This window comes from Salmo salar, chromosome ssa18 (assembly GCF_905237065.1).
Source record: "Salmo salar chromosome ssa18, Ssal_v3.1, whole genome shotgun sequence".
Lineage (NCBI taxonomy): Eukaryota > Metazoa > Chordata > Actinopteri > Salmoniformes > Salmonidae > Salmo > Salmo salar.
The window spans coordinates 78,418,287-78,437,495 of record NC_059459.1 but is presented as its reverse complement, the minus strand read 5'-3'; the positions used below and the strand labels follow the sequence as shown (position 1 = coordinate 78,437,495).

The 19,209-nt window shown below is 44.5% G+C and overlaps 2 protein-coding genes and 3 non-coding genes across 7 annotated transcripts in view; all 5 read left to right on the top strand.

The window, feature by feature from the left end:
• LOC106578090 (uncharacterized) overlaps nt 1-19,209 on the top strand; it is a 51,447-nt gene that overhangs the window by 12,126 nt on the left and 20,112 nt on the right. The window lies entirely within an intron of this gene.
• Nucleotides 9,605-19,209, top strand: part of LOC106598165 (piggyBac transposable element-derived protein 4-like) — a 46,964-nt gene continuing 37,359 nt past the window's right edge. The window contains exon 1 of the mRNA XM_045700517.1: nt 9,605-9,739. The gene's annotated coding sequence lies outside the window, so the exon portion shown is untranslated. The remainder of the gene's footprint in view (nt 9,740-19,209) is intronic.
• LOC123728826 (small nucleolar RNA SNORD30) lies at nt 16,450-16,521 on the top strand. Its single transcript, XR_006760598.1, has one exon. It is a non-coding gene; the product is annotated as a small nucleolar RNA SNORD30 (small nucleolar RNA).
• Nucleotides 16,855-16,981, top strand: LOC123728851 (small nucleolar RNA SNORD22). The gene has a single exon (XR_006760623.1). It is a non-coding gene; the product is annotated as a small nucleolar RNA SNORD22 (small nucleolar RNA).
• Nucleotides 17,509-17,578, top strand: LOC123728834 (small nucleolar RNA SNORD31). The gene has a single exon (XR_006760606.1). It is a non-coding gene; the product is annotated as a small nucleolar RNA SNORD31 (small nucleolar RNA).

Below are 19,209 nucleotides of genomic sequence, written 5' to 3'. Positions count from 1 at the left end.
TTAATATACAGTTATACACCAACACTAACCATGGTGGTGTGACTGAATTTAATATACAGTTACACACCAACACTAACCATGGTGGGGTGACTGAATTTAATATACAGTTACACACCAACACTAACCATGGTGGGGTGACTGAATTTAATATACAGTTACACACCAACACTAACCATGGTGGGGTGACTGAATTTAATATACAGTTACACACCAACACTAACCATGGTGGGGTGACTGAATTTAATATACAGTTACACACCAACACTAACCATGGTGGGGTGACTGAATTTAATATACAATTATACACCAACACTAACCATGGTGGTGTGACTGAATTTAATATACAGTTATACACCAACATTAACCATGGTGGTGTGACTGAATTTAATATACAGTTATACACCAACACTAACCATGGTGGGGTGACTGAATTTAATATACAGTTATACACCAACACTAACCATGGTGGGGTGACTGAATTTAATATACAGTTACACACCAACACCAACCATGGTGGGGTGACTGAATTTAATATACAGTTATACACTAACCATGGTGGGGTGACTGAATTTAACAGTTACACGCCAAAACAAAAAATGGTGGGGTGACTGAATTTAACAGTTACACACCAACACTAACCATCGATGGGGTGACTGAATTTAATAAAGAATTTGGTATTTTATTAGGATCCCCATTAGCTGTTGCAAAAGCAGCAGCTACTCTTCCTGGGGTCCACCAAAACATGAAACATAATACAGAATGGCATAATACAGAACATCAATAGCTCAAGGGCAGAACTACATAAATTTTTTAAAAGGCACATGTAGCCTACATATCAATACATACACACACTATCTAGGTCAAATAGGGGAGAGGCGTTGTGCCGCTAGGTGTTGCTTTATCTGTTTTTTGAGACCAGGTTTGATGTTTATTTGAGCAACATGAGAAGGAAGTTCCATGCAATATGGGCTCTATATAATACTGTACGCTTCCTTGAATTTGTTCTGGATTTGGGGACTGTGAAAAGACCCCTGGTGGCATGTCTGGTGGGATAAGTGTGTGTGTCAGAGCTGTGTGTAAGTTGACTATGCAAACAATTTGGGATTTTCAACACATGAATGTTTCTTATAAAAAGAAGAAGTGATGCAATCAGTATCTCCTCAACTCTTAGCCAAGAGAGACTGGCAGCATAATATTTATATCAGCCTTCTGATTACAATTAAGAGCAAAATGTGCCGCTCTGTTCTGGGCCAGCTGCAGCTTAACTAGGTCTATCCTTGCAGTGATGGACCACACGACTGGACAATAATCAAGATGAGGGAGAACTAGAATCTGCAGAACTTGCTTTTTGGAGTGTGGCGTGAAAAAAGTAGAGTGTCTCTTTATTACGGCCAGACCTCTCCCCATGTTTACAACCATTGAATCTACAGTTGAAGTCAGAAGTTTACATACACTTAGGTTAGAGTCATTAAAACTCGTTTTTCAACCACTCCACAAATTTCTTGTGAACAAACTATAGTTTTGGCAAGTCGGTTAGGACATCTACTTTGTGCATGACACAAGTAATTTTCCCAACAATTGTTTACAGATTATTTCACTTATAATTCACTGTATCACAATTCCAGTGGGTCAGAAGTTTACATACACCAAGTTGACATCATTTGAGTCAATTGGAGGTGTACCTGTGGATGTATTTCAAGGCCTACCTTCAAACTCAGTGCCTCTTTGCTTGACATCATGGGAAAATCAAAACAAATCAGCCAAGACCTCAGAAAAAAATTGTAGACCTCCACAAGTCTGGTTCATCCTTCGGAGCAATTTCCAAATGCCTGACTTTGTTGTCCTTAAGCCATTTTGCCACAACTTTGGAAGCATGCTCACCTGTACAAACAATAGTATGCAAGTATAAACCACATGGGACCACGCAGCCGTCAAACCGCTCAGGAAGGAGACTTGTTCTGTCTCCTAGAGATGAACATACTTTGGTGAGAAAAGTGCAAATCAATCCCAGAACAACAGCAAAGGACCTTCTGAAGATGCTGGAGGAAACAGGTACAAAAGTATCTATATCCACAGTAAAACGAGTCCTATATCGACATAACATGAAAGGCTGCTCAGCAAGGAAGAAGCCACTGTTCCGAAACCGCCATAAAAAAGCCAGACTATGGTTTGCAACTGCACATGGGGACAAAGTTTGTACTTTTTGGAGAAATGTCCTCTGGTCTGATGAAACAAAAATAGAACTGTTTGGCCATAATGACCATCGTTATGTTTGGAGGAAAAATGGGGATGCTTGCAAGCCGAAGAACACCATCCCAACCGTGAAGCACAGGGGTGGCAGCATCATGTTGTCGAGTGTGTTGCTACAGGAGGGACTGGTGCACTTCACAAAATAGATGGCATCATGAGGGAGGAGAATTATGTGGATAAATTAAAGCAACAGCTCAAGACATCAGTCAGGAAGTTTAAGCTTGGTCGCAAATGGGTCTTCCAAATGGACAATGACCCCAAGCATGCTTCCAAAGTTGTGTCAAAATGGCTTAAGGACAACAAAGTCAAGGTATTGGAGTGGCCATCACAAAGCCCTGACCTCAATCCTATAGAACATTTGTGGGCAGAACTGAAAAAGCGTGTGCGAGCAAGGAGGCCTACAAACCTGACTCAGTTACATCAGCTCTGTCAGGAGGAATGGGCAAAAATTCACCGAACTTATTGTGGGAAGCTTGTGGAAGGCTAACCGAAACGTTTGACGCAAGATAAACAATTTAACAGATCCACAGATGAGGCAATCTCTATTGCACTCCACACTGCCCTTTCCCACGTGGACAAAAGGAACACATATGTGAGAATGCTATTCATTGACTACAGCTCAGCGTTCAACATCATAGTGCCCTTAAAGCTCATCACTAAGCTAAGGACCCTGGGACTAAACACCTCACTCTGCAACTGGATCCTGGACCTTCTGATGGGCCGCCCCCAGGTGGTAAGAGTTGGTAACAACTCATCTGCCACGCTGATCCTCAACACGGGGGCCCCCCAAGGGGGCGTGCTCAGTCCCCTTCTGTACTCCTTGTTCACTCATGACTGCAAGGCCAGGCACGACTCCAACACCTTCATTAAGTTTGCCAATGACACAACAGTGGTAGGCCTGATCACCGACAAAATGAGACAGCCTATAGGGAGGAGGTCAGAGACCTGACTGTGTGGTGCAAGGACAATAGCCTCTCCCTCAACATGATCAAGACAAAGGAGATGATTGTGGACTACAGGAAAAGGAGGACCGAGCACGCCCCCATTCTCATCGACGGGGCTGTAGTGGAGCAGGTTGAGAGTTTCAAGTTCCTTTGTTTCCACATCACCAACAAACTAACATGGTCCAAGCACACCAAGACAGTCGTGAAGAGGGCACGACAAAACCTATTCCCCCTCAGGAGACTGAAAAAGATTTGCCATGGGTCCTCAGATCCTCAAAAGGTTCTACAGCTGCACCATCGAGAGCATCCTGACGGGTTGTATCACTGCCTGGTATGGCAACTGCTCGGCCTCCGACGGCAAGGCACTACAGAAGGTAGTGCGTACGACCCAGTACATCACCGGGGCCAAGCTTCCTGCCATCCAGGACCTCTTTACCAGGCGGTGTCAGAGGAAGGCACTAAAAATTGTCAAAGACTCCAGCCACCCTAGTCATAGACTGTTCTCTCTGCTACCACACGGCAAGCGGTACCGGAGCGCCAAGTCTAGATCCAAGAGTCTTCTAAACAGCTTCTATCCATTTACATTTACATTTAAGTCATTTAGCAGACGCTCTTATCCAGAGCGACTTACAAAATGGTGCATTCACCTTATGATATCCAGTGGAACAACCACTTTACAATAGTGCATCTAAATCTTTTAAGGGGGGGGTTAGAAGGATTACTTTATCCTATCCTAGGTATTCCTTAAAGAGGTGGGGTTTCAGGTGTCTCCGGAAGGTGGTGATTGACTCCGCTGTCCTGGCGTCGTGAGGGAGCTTGTTCCACCATTGGGGTGCCAGAGCAGCGAACAGTTTTGACTGGGCTGAGCGGGAACTGTGCTTCCTCAGAGGTAGGGGGGCCAGCAGGCCAGTGGTGGATGAACGCAGTGCCCTTGTTTGGGTGTAGGGCCTGATCAGAGCCTGAAGGTATGGAGGTGCCGTTCCCTTCACAGCTCCGTAGGCAATCACCATGGTCTTGTAGCGGATGCGAGCTTCAACTGGAAGCCAGTGGAGAGAGCGGAGGAGCGGGGTGACGTGAGAGAACTTGGGAAGGTTGAACACCAGACGGGCTGCGGCGTTCTGGATGAGTTGTAGGGGTTTAATGGCACAGGCAGGGAGCCCAGCCAACAGCGAGTTGCAGTAATCCAGACGGGAGATGACAAGTGCCTGGATTAGGACCTGCGCCGCTTCCTGTGTGAGGCAGGGTCGTACTCTTCGAATGTTGTAGAGCATGAACCTACAGGATCGGGTCACCGCCTTGATGTTAGTGGAGAACGACAGGGTGTTGTCCAGGATCACGCCAAGGTTCTTAGCACTCTGGGAGGAGGACACAAGGGAGTTGTCAACCGTGATGGCGAGATCATGGAACGGGCAGTCCTTCCCCAGGAGGAAGAGCAGCTCCGTCTTGCCGAGGTTCAGCTTGAGCTGGTGATCCGTCATCCACACTGATATGTCTGACAGACATGCAGAGATGCGATTCGCCGCCTGGATATCAGAAGGGGGAAAGGAGAAGATTAATTGTGTGTCGTCTGCATAGCAATGATAGGAGAGACCATGTGAGGATATGACAGAGCCAAGTGACTTGGTGTATAGCGAGAATAGGAGAGGGCCTAGAACAGAGCCCTGGGGGACACCAGTGGTGAGAGCGCATGGTGCGGAGACAGATTCTCGCCACGCCACCTGGTAGGAGCGACCTGTCAGGTAGGACGCAATCCAAGCGTGGGCCGCGCCGGAGATGCCCAACTCGGAGAGGGTGGAGAGGAGGATCTGATGGTTCACAGTATCAAAGGCAGCAGATAGGTCTAGAAGGATGAGAGCAGAGGAGAGAGAGTTAGCTTTAGCAGTGCGGAGAGCCTCCGTGACACAGAGAAGAGCAGTCTCAGTTGAATGCCCAGTCTTGAAACCTGACTGATTAGGATCAAGAAGGTCATTCTGAGAGAGATAGCAGGAGAGCTGGCCAAGGACGGCACGTTCAAGAGTTTTGGAGAGAAAAGAAAGAAGGGATACTGGTCTGTAGTTGTTGACATCGGAGGGATCGAGTGTAGGTTTTTTTCAGAAGGGGTGCAACTCTCGCTCTCTTGAAGACGGAAGGGACGTAGCCAGCGGTCAAGGATGAGTTGATGAGCGAGGTGAGGAAGGGGAGAAGGTCTCCGGAAATGGTCTGGAGAAGAGAGGAGGGGATAGGGTCAAGTGGGCAGGTTGTTGGGCGGCCGGCCGTCACAAGACGCGAGATTTCATCTGGAGAGAGAGGGGAGAAAGAGGTCAAAGCACAGGGTAGGGCAGTGTGAGCAGGACCAGCGGTGTCGTTTGACTTAGCAAACGAGGATCGGATATCGTCAACCTTCTTTTCAAAATGGTTGACGAAGTCATCCGCAGAGAGGGAGGAGGGGGGAGGGGGAGGAGGATTCAGGAGGGAGGAGAAGGTAGCAAAGAGCTTCCTAGGGTTAGAGGCAGATGCTTGGAATTTAGAGTGGTAGAAAGTGGCTTTAGCAGCAGAGACAGAAGAGGAGAATGTAGAGAGGAGTGAGTGAAAGGATGCCAGGTCCGCAGGGGAGGCGAGTTTTCCTCCATTTCCGCTCGGCTGCCCGGAGCCTTGTTCTGTGAGCTCGTAGTGAGTCGTCGAGCCACGGAGCAGGAGGGGAGGACCGAGCCGGCCTGGAGGATAGGGGACAGAGAAAATCAAAGGATGCAGAAAGGGAGGAGAGGAGGGTTGAGGAGGGAGAATCAGGAGATAGGTTGGAGAAGGTTTGAGCAGATGGAAGAGATGATAGGATGGAAGAGGAGAGAGTAGCGGGAGAGAGAGAGCGAAGGTTGGGACGGCGCAATACCATCCGAGTAGGGGCAGAGTGAGAAGTGTTGGATGAGCGCAAGAGGGAAAAGGATACAAGGTAGTGGTCGGAGATTTGGAGGGGAGTTGCAATGAGATTAGTGGAAGAACAGCATCTAGTAAAGATGAGGTCAAGCGTATTGCCTGCCTTGTGAGTAGGGGGGGAAGGTGAGAGGGTGAGGTCAAAAGAGGAGAGGAGTGGAAAGAAGGAGGCAGAGAGGAATGAGTCAAAGGTAGACGTGGGGAGGTTAAAGTCACCCAGAACTGTGAGAGGTGAGCCATCCTCAGGAAAGGAACTTATCAAGGCGTCAAGCTCATTGATGAACTCTCCAAGGGAACCTGGAGGGCGATAAATGATAAGGATGTTAAGCTTGAAAGGGCTGGTAACTGTGACAGCATGGAATTCAAATGAGGAGATAGACAGATGGGTCAGGGGAGAAAGAGAGAATGTCCACTTGGGAGAGATGAGGATTCCAGTGCCACCACCCCGCTGGCTCGATGCTCTAGGGGTATGCGAGAACACGTGGGCAGACGAAGAGAGAGCAGTAGGAGTAGCAGTGTTATCTGTGGTAATCCATGTTTCCGTCAGCGCCAGGAAGTCTAGGGACTGGAGGGTAGCATAGGCTGAGATGAACTCAGCCTTGTTGGCTGCAGACCGGCAGTTCCAGAGGCTGCCGGAGACCTGGAACTCCACGTGGGTCGTGCGCGCTGGGACCACCAGGTTGGAGTGGCAGCGGCCACGCGGTGTGAAGCGTTTGTATGGCCTGTGCAGAGGGGAGAGAACAGGGATAGACAGACACATAGTTGACAAGCTACAGAAGTGTTGTTTCTTGTATTATTGTCTCTTGTGTCTTTAGAGAACTGTTTCACTTTGATATCCTTTTTCTTCTGTCCTGATTTTCTCTTTCTTTTCTTCTGTTAACTAGATATTCTTTGTTGTTCTTCGTTAGCTAGCTAGCTTCTTCCAAAAAGAGATCCCCAAGCCATAAGACTCCTGAACAGCTAATCAAACGGCTACCCAGACTATTTGCATATTTTTCACATCATCCACATGAGAGTCACAGCAAAGTCTTTTGTATGATTTCTTAGACACTATTTTAGGCCCAGCTGTTGGAACTTTTGCTTTCCAGGATATAGCCACTATATCGTGATCGCTGCATCCAATGGCTACGGATACAGCTTTAGAACAAAGTTACACACCAACACTAACTATGGTGGCGTGAATGAATTTAACAGTTACACACCAGCACTAACTATGATGGGGTGACTGAATTTAACAGTTACACACCAGCACTAACTATGATGGGGTGACTGAATTTAACAGTTACACACCAGCACTAACTATGATGGGGTGAATGAATTTAACAGTTACACACCAGCACTAACTATGATGGGGTGACTGAATTTAACAGTTACACACCAAAACTAACCATGGTGGTGTGACTGAATTTAACAGTTACACACCAAAACTAACCATGGTGGGGTGACTGAATGTAATGAACAGTTACACACCAACACTACCATGGTGAGGTGACTGAATTTAAGTGACACACCAACACTAACCATGGTGGGATGAGTGAATTTTAATAACTGATACATTAAAGTGAAGCACTGGTTGGCAGAAAACCAACCAACCACTGTAAACAGTTATCACTCAGTATGATGGTACTGTCTAGTAGCATCTGAGAGGTGTACTACAAAGCAGCATCAATGAGCTAGCCAGCTAATTTTCATAAATAACCGCAAATTAATTGATTTGAGTTCATTCAAAACGCTGACGTGAGTTTTGGTTGTTGAGTCAATTAGACCACGGCCATTTCAAGCTTACCGGTATCTTTCTAAAACTGTTTTCCTGCTTTGTGATGTTATCCCACTCCTTGTTGTTTGACATGACAAGCAGTGCAGTGGCATGATGGTACAAACACACTGGTACCCAGAATGGCCTACTAGTGTTTCTCAACCTTGTTCTAATCAGAGACAGGAAAGCTATGTTTTGTGCAATTGCACATTTAGGGGCGGTTTCCTGGAAACCAATTAACCCTAGTCCTGGACTGAAAAGCATCTGTGTCCGGGAAACTTCCCCTAAAACTAGCATTATAGAACTGATTAAGTTGTCAGCAAACAACATCCCACAGAGCGGAGGTTGAGAAACACTGAAGCTTCTTCAGATGCGTTTTATTAATGCACACCCAGGATGTTAATCTGCAGTGAAGACGCGTGCAGCGATGTCATCCAGTAGCCAGTCTGCTCCGGTCAGTAGGTTCTCTCCAGTCACAGCACTGCAGCCGATGATACACCAGTGGTGGGTCTTAATGTCATCCAGGCCCAGGGCCTACACACACACACACACACACACACACACACACACACACACACACACACACACACACACACACACACACACACACACACACACACACCACACACACACACACACACACACACACACAAATAGATGAATCAAGTATTAGACATGAAATCAAAGTTATCAACCAATGTATTTCCAACCCACTGATGATAAATACTTAAATTGTGTGGGAGTGTGTGTGTGTGTGTGTGTGTGTGTGTGTGTGTGTGTGTGTGTGTGTGTGTATATATAAGGGGGGTACTCTGTTCTCGTAGGTGTGAAACAGCATGTGTGTCCAAACCATTACAGTATGGAAATTGTAAAGGATATGGTCACGTGTCAAACGTTAGCAGACGAGAGAAGGCTGATATTGAAGAATCTGTGAATGGAAAATGTTGCATCTGTGGTGGGTATCATACTCCGGACTTCCTTGAGTGCCCTGTTCGGGTGAAGGAGGTCAAGGTGCCAAAGATCAGGGCTGCTCAGCGGATCTCCTATGTGGAGGCTGTGAAGAGAGTCAAAGGGGCAAGAAGTTGAAGTTATGGCAGTGGATGTATTGCAACCAGTTGCTAGTGTTTTAACTATTTGATAGTTTATTAGGATCCCCATTAGCTGTTGCAAAAGCAGCAGCTACTCTTCCTGGGGTCCACCAAAACATGAAACATAATACAGAATGGCATAATACAGAACATCATTAGACAAGAACAGCTCAAGGACAGAACTACATACATTTTTAAAAAGGCAAACGTAGCCTACATATCAATACATACACAAACTATCAATCGGTTGATCTGGATAAACTCATTGTGAAGGTGGATTTTGTAGCATTTATAGCCACAGTGATTAATTGTACAGGACAAGTGTCCAAGAAGCAAGCTGGATATCATTATATCTTCTGCAGCCAGAGAAGATTTCGCAGAAGCACGAATACAAGGACTTTTGTCACCAGGAAATGTCCTGCCCTCACAGGAGGCTTCTGAGGCTGTGTTGGACCTGATTAGAATGAGGTTTTTACGGAAAAGCAGGTTGATTTTATTTAGTTAAATTTATTTTTTGGTAGTTTGTATGATATTTTATTTATTTTTACCCAAATGTTTTCCTTTTTATCCACCCGCCCAGTAGGTGACGGAATGCACATTTAATTGTTGTGAACGCCATTATACCATAGAAGAAGAAGGAGGAGGAGGGACAGCTACAGCGAAATCAACATCTGGTCATTCATGGATTTTCATTCTGGTCAGAGAGAGTTGTTGTCGTTTCTCCTCCGTCTGTGTAAACTTTTCATTTTCTCCTCTCATGATGCTGACGACTCGGTAGAGAATATGCCTCTCAGGTAAGCTGCATATTACTGAAATGTCTGCCATGCATGGTACAATGACTCACTTTAGCGGCAGTAAAACGATACAAGCGTTAGTTTGCCAACTGGCTAGTTTGGTGGTTTTTGTTATCTCCTAGCTTACCACGTGTCATGTTGGTGTTAGCTAGTAGGCTAGCTTTCCAGGTAGGAGAAGTGACCACCATCACTCTCTTACCGAATCAGACTTTGAAGAAGAAAATGATCAGATTCTGAGTAGCATTTGGCCCCTGATTCGACTGTCGTTGCTGCGCTAATGGCACCTTATTCTCAACAGTTTACTACTGATTAACGTTGATCTGGTCAAAAGTAGTTCACTGTATTGGAAAAAGGTTCCTTTAGCGACGATATCAATGTCGGGTTTTATATGCCTGCACGTTGTCATGTAGTGATTCTACCATGTTTTATGTACTCTCTTGTGGTGCTACCATGCTCTGTTTTAGCTCTCTCTCTATGTAGTGGTGCTACCATGCTCTGTTTTAGCTCTCTCTTTGTGTAGTGGTGCTACCATGCTCTGTTTTAGCTCTCTCTCTATGTAGTGGTGCTACCATGCTCTGTTTTAGCTCTCTCTTTATGTAGTGGTGTGGCCAGTGTTGCCAACTAATTTTCAGGGTAAGTTTCTAGAGGCAGGTTGATGTGATGCAGAATACACAATAACGTTACTCAAATTGATTTGATATTTGTTCAGGTACAGACTCCCACTCTGTTCTGTACAATTTTCATTGAGACATGTTGATTGATGTTATAAGTTCTGTTGAAGATCAAACATTGGTGACCAACTATATTCATCGGATTTGTCTCGTCTAACGCATACTGCTGCTGCAGCAGTCAGCCAACAATAATTTGAGTAAAGAGAAACTCGTTTGTGTCAGAGGGAAAATGCCTGCATTATAGCTTTGAGTCACTTTTCAAAAGTTGCTAAAAAGTTCCAAATACATTTGTTGCTAGGTGTTGATTGGGGGGAAAAAGTTGCCAGGGTAGTCTGAAAAGTTGCTAAAATTGCACGGATGGCGTCTTTGTCGTGTTTTGTCCAATATATAAAATAAAAAATCCCAGCTCCCCTCCCCCAGGAGGCTTTTTGGTAGGCCATCATAGTAAATACTAATTTGTTCTTAGGTTACTTGCCTAGTTAAATAAAATGAACATTGCTCTGGTCAAAAGTTGTAACGTAAACTAACTCACTTTTTTACGTCGCGCTGGTCCATACAATTGACCTTATTTTAGCGCCCAAAAAACGTAATACTTCCAGATCAGCTGTAATATCAATACCATTTGTAAAGCGCAATTTCTCCCCTTTCCAACAAAATCAATGACGAGGCCTTCATGATGCCCACCTCTGCATGATTCAAGAAGGCGATGAGCTCCGTCGGGTCTTTTTAAAAATGGCGGGTGGGGAAGCTAAACCTATTGGGTGACACGGGAACCAAACCGGCTGCGCAGGGGCGCCATCGTGCATAAATGTATTTTGTCTCCCCAGGACTTGCAGCGCGTCTGCGTCAGAAATAGGAATGACTCCTATTTTTTTCCCCTTGGCAACGCAGACGCTCGTTGACGTGCGTGAGCAGTGTGGGTGCAATAATTGAATTACATACATTTTTTGAATCTATTTTGCAACACTCGCGCAAAAAAATGGCTAGGTATCCTCCTTATCCTGTCCCTTGTTTTCAGACGGTGAGTGAAGTCCTACACCTGGTGGAGAGAGTCTGTAAGACAGAATTAGATGCTTTATACGTGCTGTACTTTACGCCATTACCATGGCAATCAACGCTTGAATAGAAACGTATTTAACACCACAACGCAGTCAATTAGTTTTCTTTGCAGCCTCGTTTGAATGTCGCGGTTGTGCACATTTGTACAGAATGGGGTTAGTCATTGTGCTAGCTTTAGTTAGCAAAACTGCCTTTAATTTACCTCATACTGGACTCTGACATAAAGTCCTCCGGATGTTCAGCATTTAACTGGCTCATAAGTGACTGGCTGTAAATTATAATCCTCAATGACAAGCATTTGTCAGATAATTATTTACACTTTTATATTTTAGTCATTTAGCAGACACTCTTATCCAGAGCGACTTACAGTAGTGAATGCATACATTTCATACATTTTTTTTTCTCCGTACTGGTCCCCCGTGGGAATCGAACCCACAACCCTGGCGTTGCAAACTGAGCCACACGGGACAATTATAATTTTATTTGTTAAGCTACTCTTTGATTTGATGGGCTCTATTTAAGAACCTATCCTCTCATAGAAACCAAACCATAACTAACATTATTTTATGATTCCTTCTCTAGAATACCTGATTCCAGACCACGAGACTGATGTACTTTGTGAAAATCCAGGTTGGTGAAATGTCAAGACACTGGCTTCATTTGAAATGATACTCTACTTCCCTTTATAGTGCACTACCATAGACCAGGACCTGTGCACTATAAAGGGAGTAGGGTGTGACTTTGGATGCAGACTCTTTCACTATCCCCTTTTGGCTGGCCAACTATACAAGATGGCTACTGGGACATGCTACAGTCCCAATGATGTTAAACTTAGCTCAGGTTGAACTGATGTGAAACGACATGAACTACTGAGTGACTGTATATAAATGCAGCAGTTAGTCATCGTATTTCTCAATCGGCAAACTAATACAATGTTTGCCTTTCCTTCTCCAGGGTTTGGGTGCTGTGGTCAGTGGAATTGCAGCGTGGACTCCAACATACTCGTAAGTTGTGTTTCTGAAACTGTCCCAAATGGCACCCTCTATAGTGCACTACTTTTGACCAGAGCTTTAAGGACCCTAGTCAGAAGTAGTGCACTAGAAAGGGAGGTCTTTCCCAGAATAACAATCGTTCTCTGCAACCACATGATAAACCTTTTGGAATCTCGTTTGTCTGAATTCCTGTTGATGTTAAATGACCTGACACCCTGCTGAGTAGTCTAGTTAAATGTCCTCTACATTTTTTTTGTTTGTTTTACAGTTGACTGTCCTGAAACAAGATGGCTGTTCTGGGCTGCTTTTAAACCTCTACAGGATCAGTGTCCTGAAATCTGGACAGCTGCTGCTCAATATGTGACTAGAAAGGCATTCTAAACAACAGCCAACTTTCCGGGACATCGACATGTCTTATATCGTCAGAAAGCTTAAATATTTGTTAATCTAACCGCAGTATCTAATTTACAGTAGCTATTCCAGTGGGACAAAATACCATGCTATTGTTTGGGGATAGTGCACAACAACAAAACGCTTATCAATGCTACTTGTTTGATACATTCACCTCTGACATATTGGCTACACAACACGTCAATTAGCCTAATGAAGGTAAGCCGTCGTTAGGCACCAATGAGACCAGCGGTGTCCACTTGATTGACAGTCTTGGTTCAAGGACCACATATCATTTTGAAACCGATCTAGCTAGATAGCCAATGAGCTGGGCTTTCCAGCAGCATGTGAACGCCTTTTGTACTACAAACAACCATCATGCTAGAGCTGTGGGCAACAGTGTTCATTCTCTGGTGAAAGCAAACAGGACTCACGGTAGTTAATGATACGCAGTGGTTCGTTCTCTTCTACAAACTTTTGTCAAAACTAAAAAAGAAAACATGGCTACTACTAGTGGAAAAGCTACATCCAAGTTTACACATTTGGATGAGAACATTGCAGAAATGGACTGGGAGAGTGACATAGAACTGATGGATGAGGACTCCATGAGTGAGTACAGTTTTGATTCCAGTGAGGAAGAAATGTTTTTGGAAGGAGAAGATCCAGTTTTAGATCAGTAAGTAAAATAGGTTTTTGCATCTCATGCTAATGCAGTTGTTTAAATGGTTGCATATTCATTTGAGATATTTCTATATAGTTATATGGACCTGAGGCATATAATGTATTAGCATAGCCTATGTGTATTTTCTGTTGGCTATGACATGCTGTTGTTTTTGAGTGTCTTAATGCCTGTTGGTCCACATATTTCATTATAGTGATTGTGTTCCCCATACTCTATATAATATAGATGAGTGCTGTGTATTTGATATATTGACGCAGTGCTCACTCCCTGCTAAAATAAAGGTTAAATAAAATAAGGAATAGGAAACTTGAGTTCTAAACATTTTATTTATTTTTTTAATCCTCAATAGATGTATAGACTCTGATGACCTGTGGGAGCCACCTCCAAAGAAACCACATTCAAGTCCATCCCACACTGATTCAAACATAGGAAGTGGTTCCTCCAGTCTGACCCCTGCTGCTGTCTCTGGCTCCACACCCACCCGTCCATCTAGAGGTGTTATGAGTCCAGACCAGAAGCGGAGGAGGGCCAGTGTACCAGCGGCAACTTCAACCGAGGGAGAGGACCGTTGGCGCACTGTGCTAGAGGATGATGTGGAGCCACTTCCACCAACATTTAGACCTAAAAGGCAGCCAGGACCTCAGCTGGACATGACTGGAAAGTACAGCCCCCTTCATCTTTTCCAGCTGTTTTTCTCCTTGTCAGTTCTTGATTTGCTTGTGTCTAACACCAACAAGTATGGGGCTAAGAAGCATGCAGGCAAGAAAGAGGCATGGAAGCCCATTTCCATCCAAGAATTATACTGTTACATCTCACTGGTCATTTATATGGGCGTTGTGAAGTTGAAAACCCTGAAGGACTACTGGAGAAGCTCAAGACTCTACCAACTGCCTTTCCCCACAACTATCATGTCTTGTAAGAGGTTTCTGACTGTCTCGCGGGCGCTTCATATCAGTGACCCACAAGCTGACGAGAACAATGACAAGAAGAAGGGGACAGCAAGCTTTGATAGGCTCTGCAAAATCAAACCTCTCTACTCCAGCATTGTTGAGGCCTGCAAGACCCATTTTCAGCCTGCCCAGAACCTGTCCATAGATGAGAGAATGGTAGCCTCAAAGGCCAGAATTGGCATCAAACAATATATGCCTAACAAGCCAACAAGATGGGGTTACAAACTGTTTGTTTTGGCAGATTCTGCGTGTGCCTACACTTGGAATTTCTTTGTTTATGAGGGGAAGTCCATCTCAGCCACCGGTATGGGACTTGGTTATGATTCCGTAATGAAATTATTGGAATTTCCACTGCTGGGGACGGGCTACAAACTGTTTGTGGATAACTTTTACACAAGCCCTACTCTGTTTACAGACCTGAGGAAGCTGAATGTATGGTCTTGTGGAACCATTCGTCCCAACGGAGTGGGTTTTCCCAAAACAAAAGTAAACGACATGCCTAAGAGGGCTGAAAGGGGTACCATGAGATGGATTCGTAAAGATGACCTGCTCTTTGTAAAGTGGATGGATGCCAGAGAGGTGGTCATGTGCTCCAGTATCCACAAATCGTACAGTGGCGATCACATCGGCAGGCGTGCGAAGGACGCTAATGGGACATGGACCAAGAAAGCTGTCCCCGTTCCAGCTGCTGTAAAGGATTACAATAAGAGCATGGGAGGTGTGGACCTGTCTGATGCGCTGATTGGCTACTACAATGTTCTCCACAAGACAAAGAAATGGTACAGGACATTGTTCTATCACTTCATCGACATTGCTGTGGTGAATGCATTCATCCTCCAGAAGGAAATGGCTAGGATCTGTGGAAAGACCCCCATGACACAGCTAGCCTTCAGAGAGCTGCTCATCCAGGAGCTTGCTGACTACGGCACAAAGTCCACTGCAGCACCTTCTGTCCCCTCTACCTCTGTCCCCTCTACCTCTGTCCCCTCTACCTCTGTCCTCTCTACTCCTACTCCTCCTCTCTAAATCTCCAATCACCTGCACTACTTGTGCTGTTACCCTCTGCTTTACAACAGAGAGAGACTGCTATGGGCCTTGGCATCAGCAGCTCAATCTGGTGTAGAGGACTGTGGGTGTTCTAAATACTGTAATTGTAAATATGTTTTTTCTCCCTTTGTTTGTGGTGTGTACACTTCTGACATTAGAGCAGCGTTGGCTGCTAACTTGGCCGTTTATCTTAAATACTTCACTTTTGTGTTTTGGGAGGCATTGGATCAGCGTTCTCGTCGCATCTCCTGTTAGTAACTTTTATATAGGGATGCTAATGATCCATTCTGTATGACATTCCTGGGAGTGTGTAAACTTAGTTTTATTATTAAAGCATTTTAGTATGTTCTCTATAGGTATGTACTTTTAAATGGACCAGTTTGGCCACTTGGGTACATTTGGGAAAACTCGTGAGGGAAACCTGGAAAACTTCATACTAAACATTATGTAGTTCTGTCATTCTTGAATGTAACTTTGCACACACATTGTTACCCTGTTGTGGACAACAAAAAATATAGAAAAGCAATGTTTTTTTTCTGTTATCTTTTACTATTGTGTTATATTGTCCTGCATTATTCTCATCCCTCCACAGACTTCAAAGTGGTTCCTTTCAAATAGTATCAAGAATCAGCATATCCTTTCTTCAGGTCCTGAGCTACAGGCAGTTAGATTTGGGTATGTTATTTTAGGTGGAAATTGATATGGATCCTTATCTATGCAGGTATGGATCCATCCAGTCTAAATGGATATTTTAACACCAGTCTTTAATATGTCCTAGAAGTGGTAGTTCAATGTGAAGTTTGATTTCCTTTTTAAATATTATTTTATTATGTACCAAACATTTCTATCAACTTTTTTTACTTGGCAGGTTTAGCTGTTTACAATTTGTTTGCAGTTTGAGCTATCCCGTCCCTCTGCTGAACATGATGAATATTCTCTTTGGAATCTCGTTCGTCTGAACTCCTGTTGAGAAAAGGAATAGCTGACTTCAGCAGAGGGCTACGTAACCCTGTCATAAAGGCTACATATGTTATGTCTAACCCCCTCCTTGTGCCTGCCTGGTATCTGGTCCCCACCCAGAGATTATCTTGAAGCTTTTGTCTTAGGTTTCCTCTGTATGTGGCTGAACAGGGAGCCGTGATGCCAACTAGACTGGTGAGTTTTGGTTAATGAGTACGTTTGGTAACTGTCATGTGAAATGAATCTAGTCATTGTATCTTAACCAGAGCCTCTGCCTTAGCCACAACCTATAACCAGTCTACTGTTCATACTCACTGCAAATAAGGGTGAACAGTTGATGTTTGGTAGTCATGGTGACTCTGGCTCCTGGTGATGACACCCGCACTCGTCTTACGCCCTGCGTCGACGACAGAACCTGCAAAGGTGGACCCACTGGCGTTGCCATGGCAACAAGGGGCCAGCTGGTTGGGGTTACCAACTGTCTGATGGGACCAGAGACTCACACAAAATGGCTGTTGGCTCTGCGTTGTTGATCCAAAATGGCCGCCATTAGATTTAAGATCAAGAAGTAGATGCAAGATCGTTCATGAAATGCTAGTAGCAGCACAAATCACTGGGGTTGATGGGCCACTCAGAATGTAGTCAGTTTATTTACTGTTTCTTGCAGTACCATCAATACAGTTGAAGTGGGATTGAAGTTAGGATACTGACTTCCAAATAACTAGTGTCCTGATGTAGTACAGGGCCCTTGTCAGCACTCCCATATTTAGTCTCTCAGGTGGTAGTGCTGGTCTAGGATCAGTTGTCTTTCAGATAGTTGTGTTACCTCCCCAGCTGATTGGTTACCCCTCTGATCTATCAGCCAATAAAGCAGTCTTTAATGTCCTGCTGTTCAGCATGTTTATTTAGCCTCCTCTCCTTCAGGTCCTGATGGTGGTACCAGACTGGTCACTAGAAGATGCCTGTTACTGAACTACCTCAAGGTGTGTATGATCCACTTAACTTCTGTCCTTTATAATGTAGAAGTGATGATTTCCTGTTACCGCCCCAGTCTGATGTTCAGCTGACTGATTGGTTACTGAACTGATCTATATTCTAGAGCAGTGTTTCACAATCCTGGTTCTGGGGACCCAGATGTAAGGCTTCGTTTAGACAGACGGCTCAATGCTGATCTTTCACTAATTAGTCTTAAATAATCAGACCCTAATGTTGACTGCAGCTATTTACTAAAGTAGCTTCAATATAAACTTCAGAGAAATAATCTAAATGTTATTGGTGAAACCCTGTTTTCCAAACACCCTGGTATACCACCCAAGCCTAGTTCTGGGGGGGGAAAACACTTGTTGACAGTTGGGTCCCCAGGATTAGAATACACTGCTATAGACTGATCTCATGTCTCACTACTAGTTCATACAATGTCACTTCATGCTTTCCTACTTTCTCCCTCTAGGTTTCTGCCCCCTGGTTGAGGTCCTAGTGTCTGCAGTGTTTGGAAAGGTGTGTGACTTTAGACAGCATCTTAACTCTCCTTCCACATGAAGCATTCTGGAATATTGTAAATGATGAGTACCTTCATCCAGTCAGGTGGCTGTCCTGTCCTGTGCTCTGGGCTGGATGAAGGTCTGGCCTCCCATCGGTCCTCCTGTGGGTTGGGCAGACACTGACAAGCCTGCTTAGGGGGCAGGGGTAAGGTGGGCTGCCTGCCTGGAGGGAGGGTGTCTGGGTGGGGGCTTGACCCCTGGACCACTATCTCATTCTCAACTTTTGGCCACAACTGTCTATGTATTATAATGGAAAAGGGGGGCAGATCAATACTAGGAAGATGTTGTTAATGTCCTGTTGAATGTTCCTCTTGGATCATCACTCTGACCCATGCAGTTTGTTAGACACTGACCTGATGAGTCAACATTACCGCCCCAGTCTGATGTCTGGTTACGCTCTGATCAAGTCATCTCATACCTTGTGTATTAGTCCCTACAGTATCACCAGGGTTTAATTCTCACACTATTTTCCCTCTAGCTCTCCTGTTGTACACCGGCAAGCCCTCTTGCACTCCTGTTTGGTCAGCAAGGAAGTGGGACGTCTCGTTGGAACTGGGGAGAACCAGGCCAAGTCAATTCAACCCTGTGACTGTTTTGATGTATAAATAAATCTACAAATTAATGCTTGTCCTATTTTTCTTTATTGGTGGTAGTAAGTCAGACTTGGTTAATTTAAAATGGCCAAATTCACCATGTGGTGTTCTGAATTCAATACTGAACAATGTGACATTTCCTGTCATCTCATATCATTATGTAGTTATTCTAGGTGGTTGTACTTCAATTATTTTAAGCCATTAATTTGTTTCTGAATGGATGTTATTGTGAGTAGCATGTGTAGTCGTGAAGTGGGCTTTGACACGATGGGACAGTTTAATAATCTAGGGAATAAACTCAGTTTACGCTGCTATCAGAACCGCCAAAGATGGTGGATAAATAAAGCGTAACCTTTCACCTGACTGGTGCATGCTTTCCTTAAAGGAAAATTCCACCCAAATACGGTCTTTTGATATTTGCAAAATGCATCATATGGGGATTTCTGTATTTTGAAAGTTACATTTCTTGAGAAGTTGATTGCTGATAAGCAAAACATTTTGGGACTATGTCACAATGGACTAATGAAACAAATACCAAAATATGTTTTTTGGATGGAGTTTTCCTTCAACTGGTTTCTAGAACTC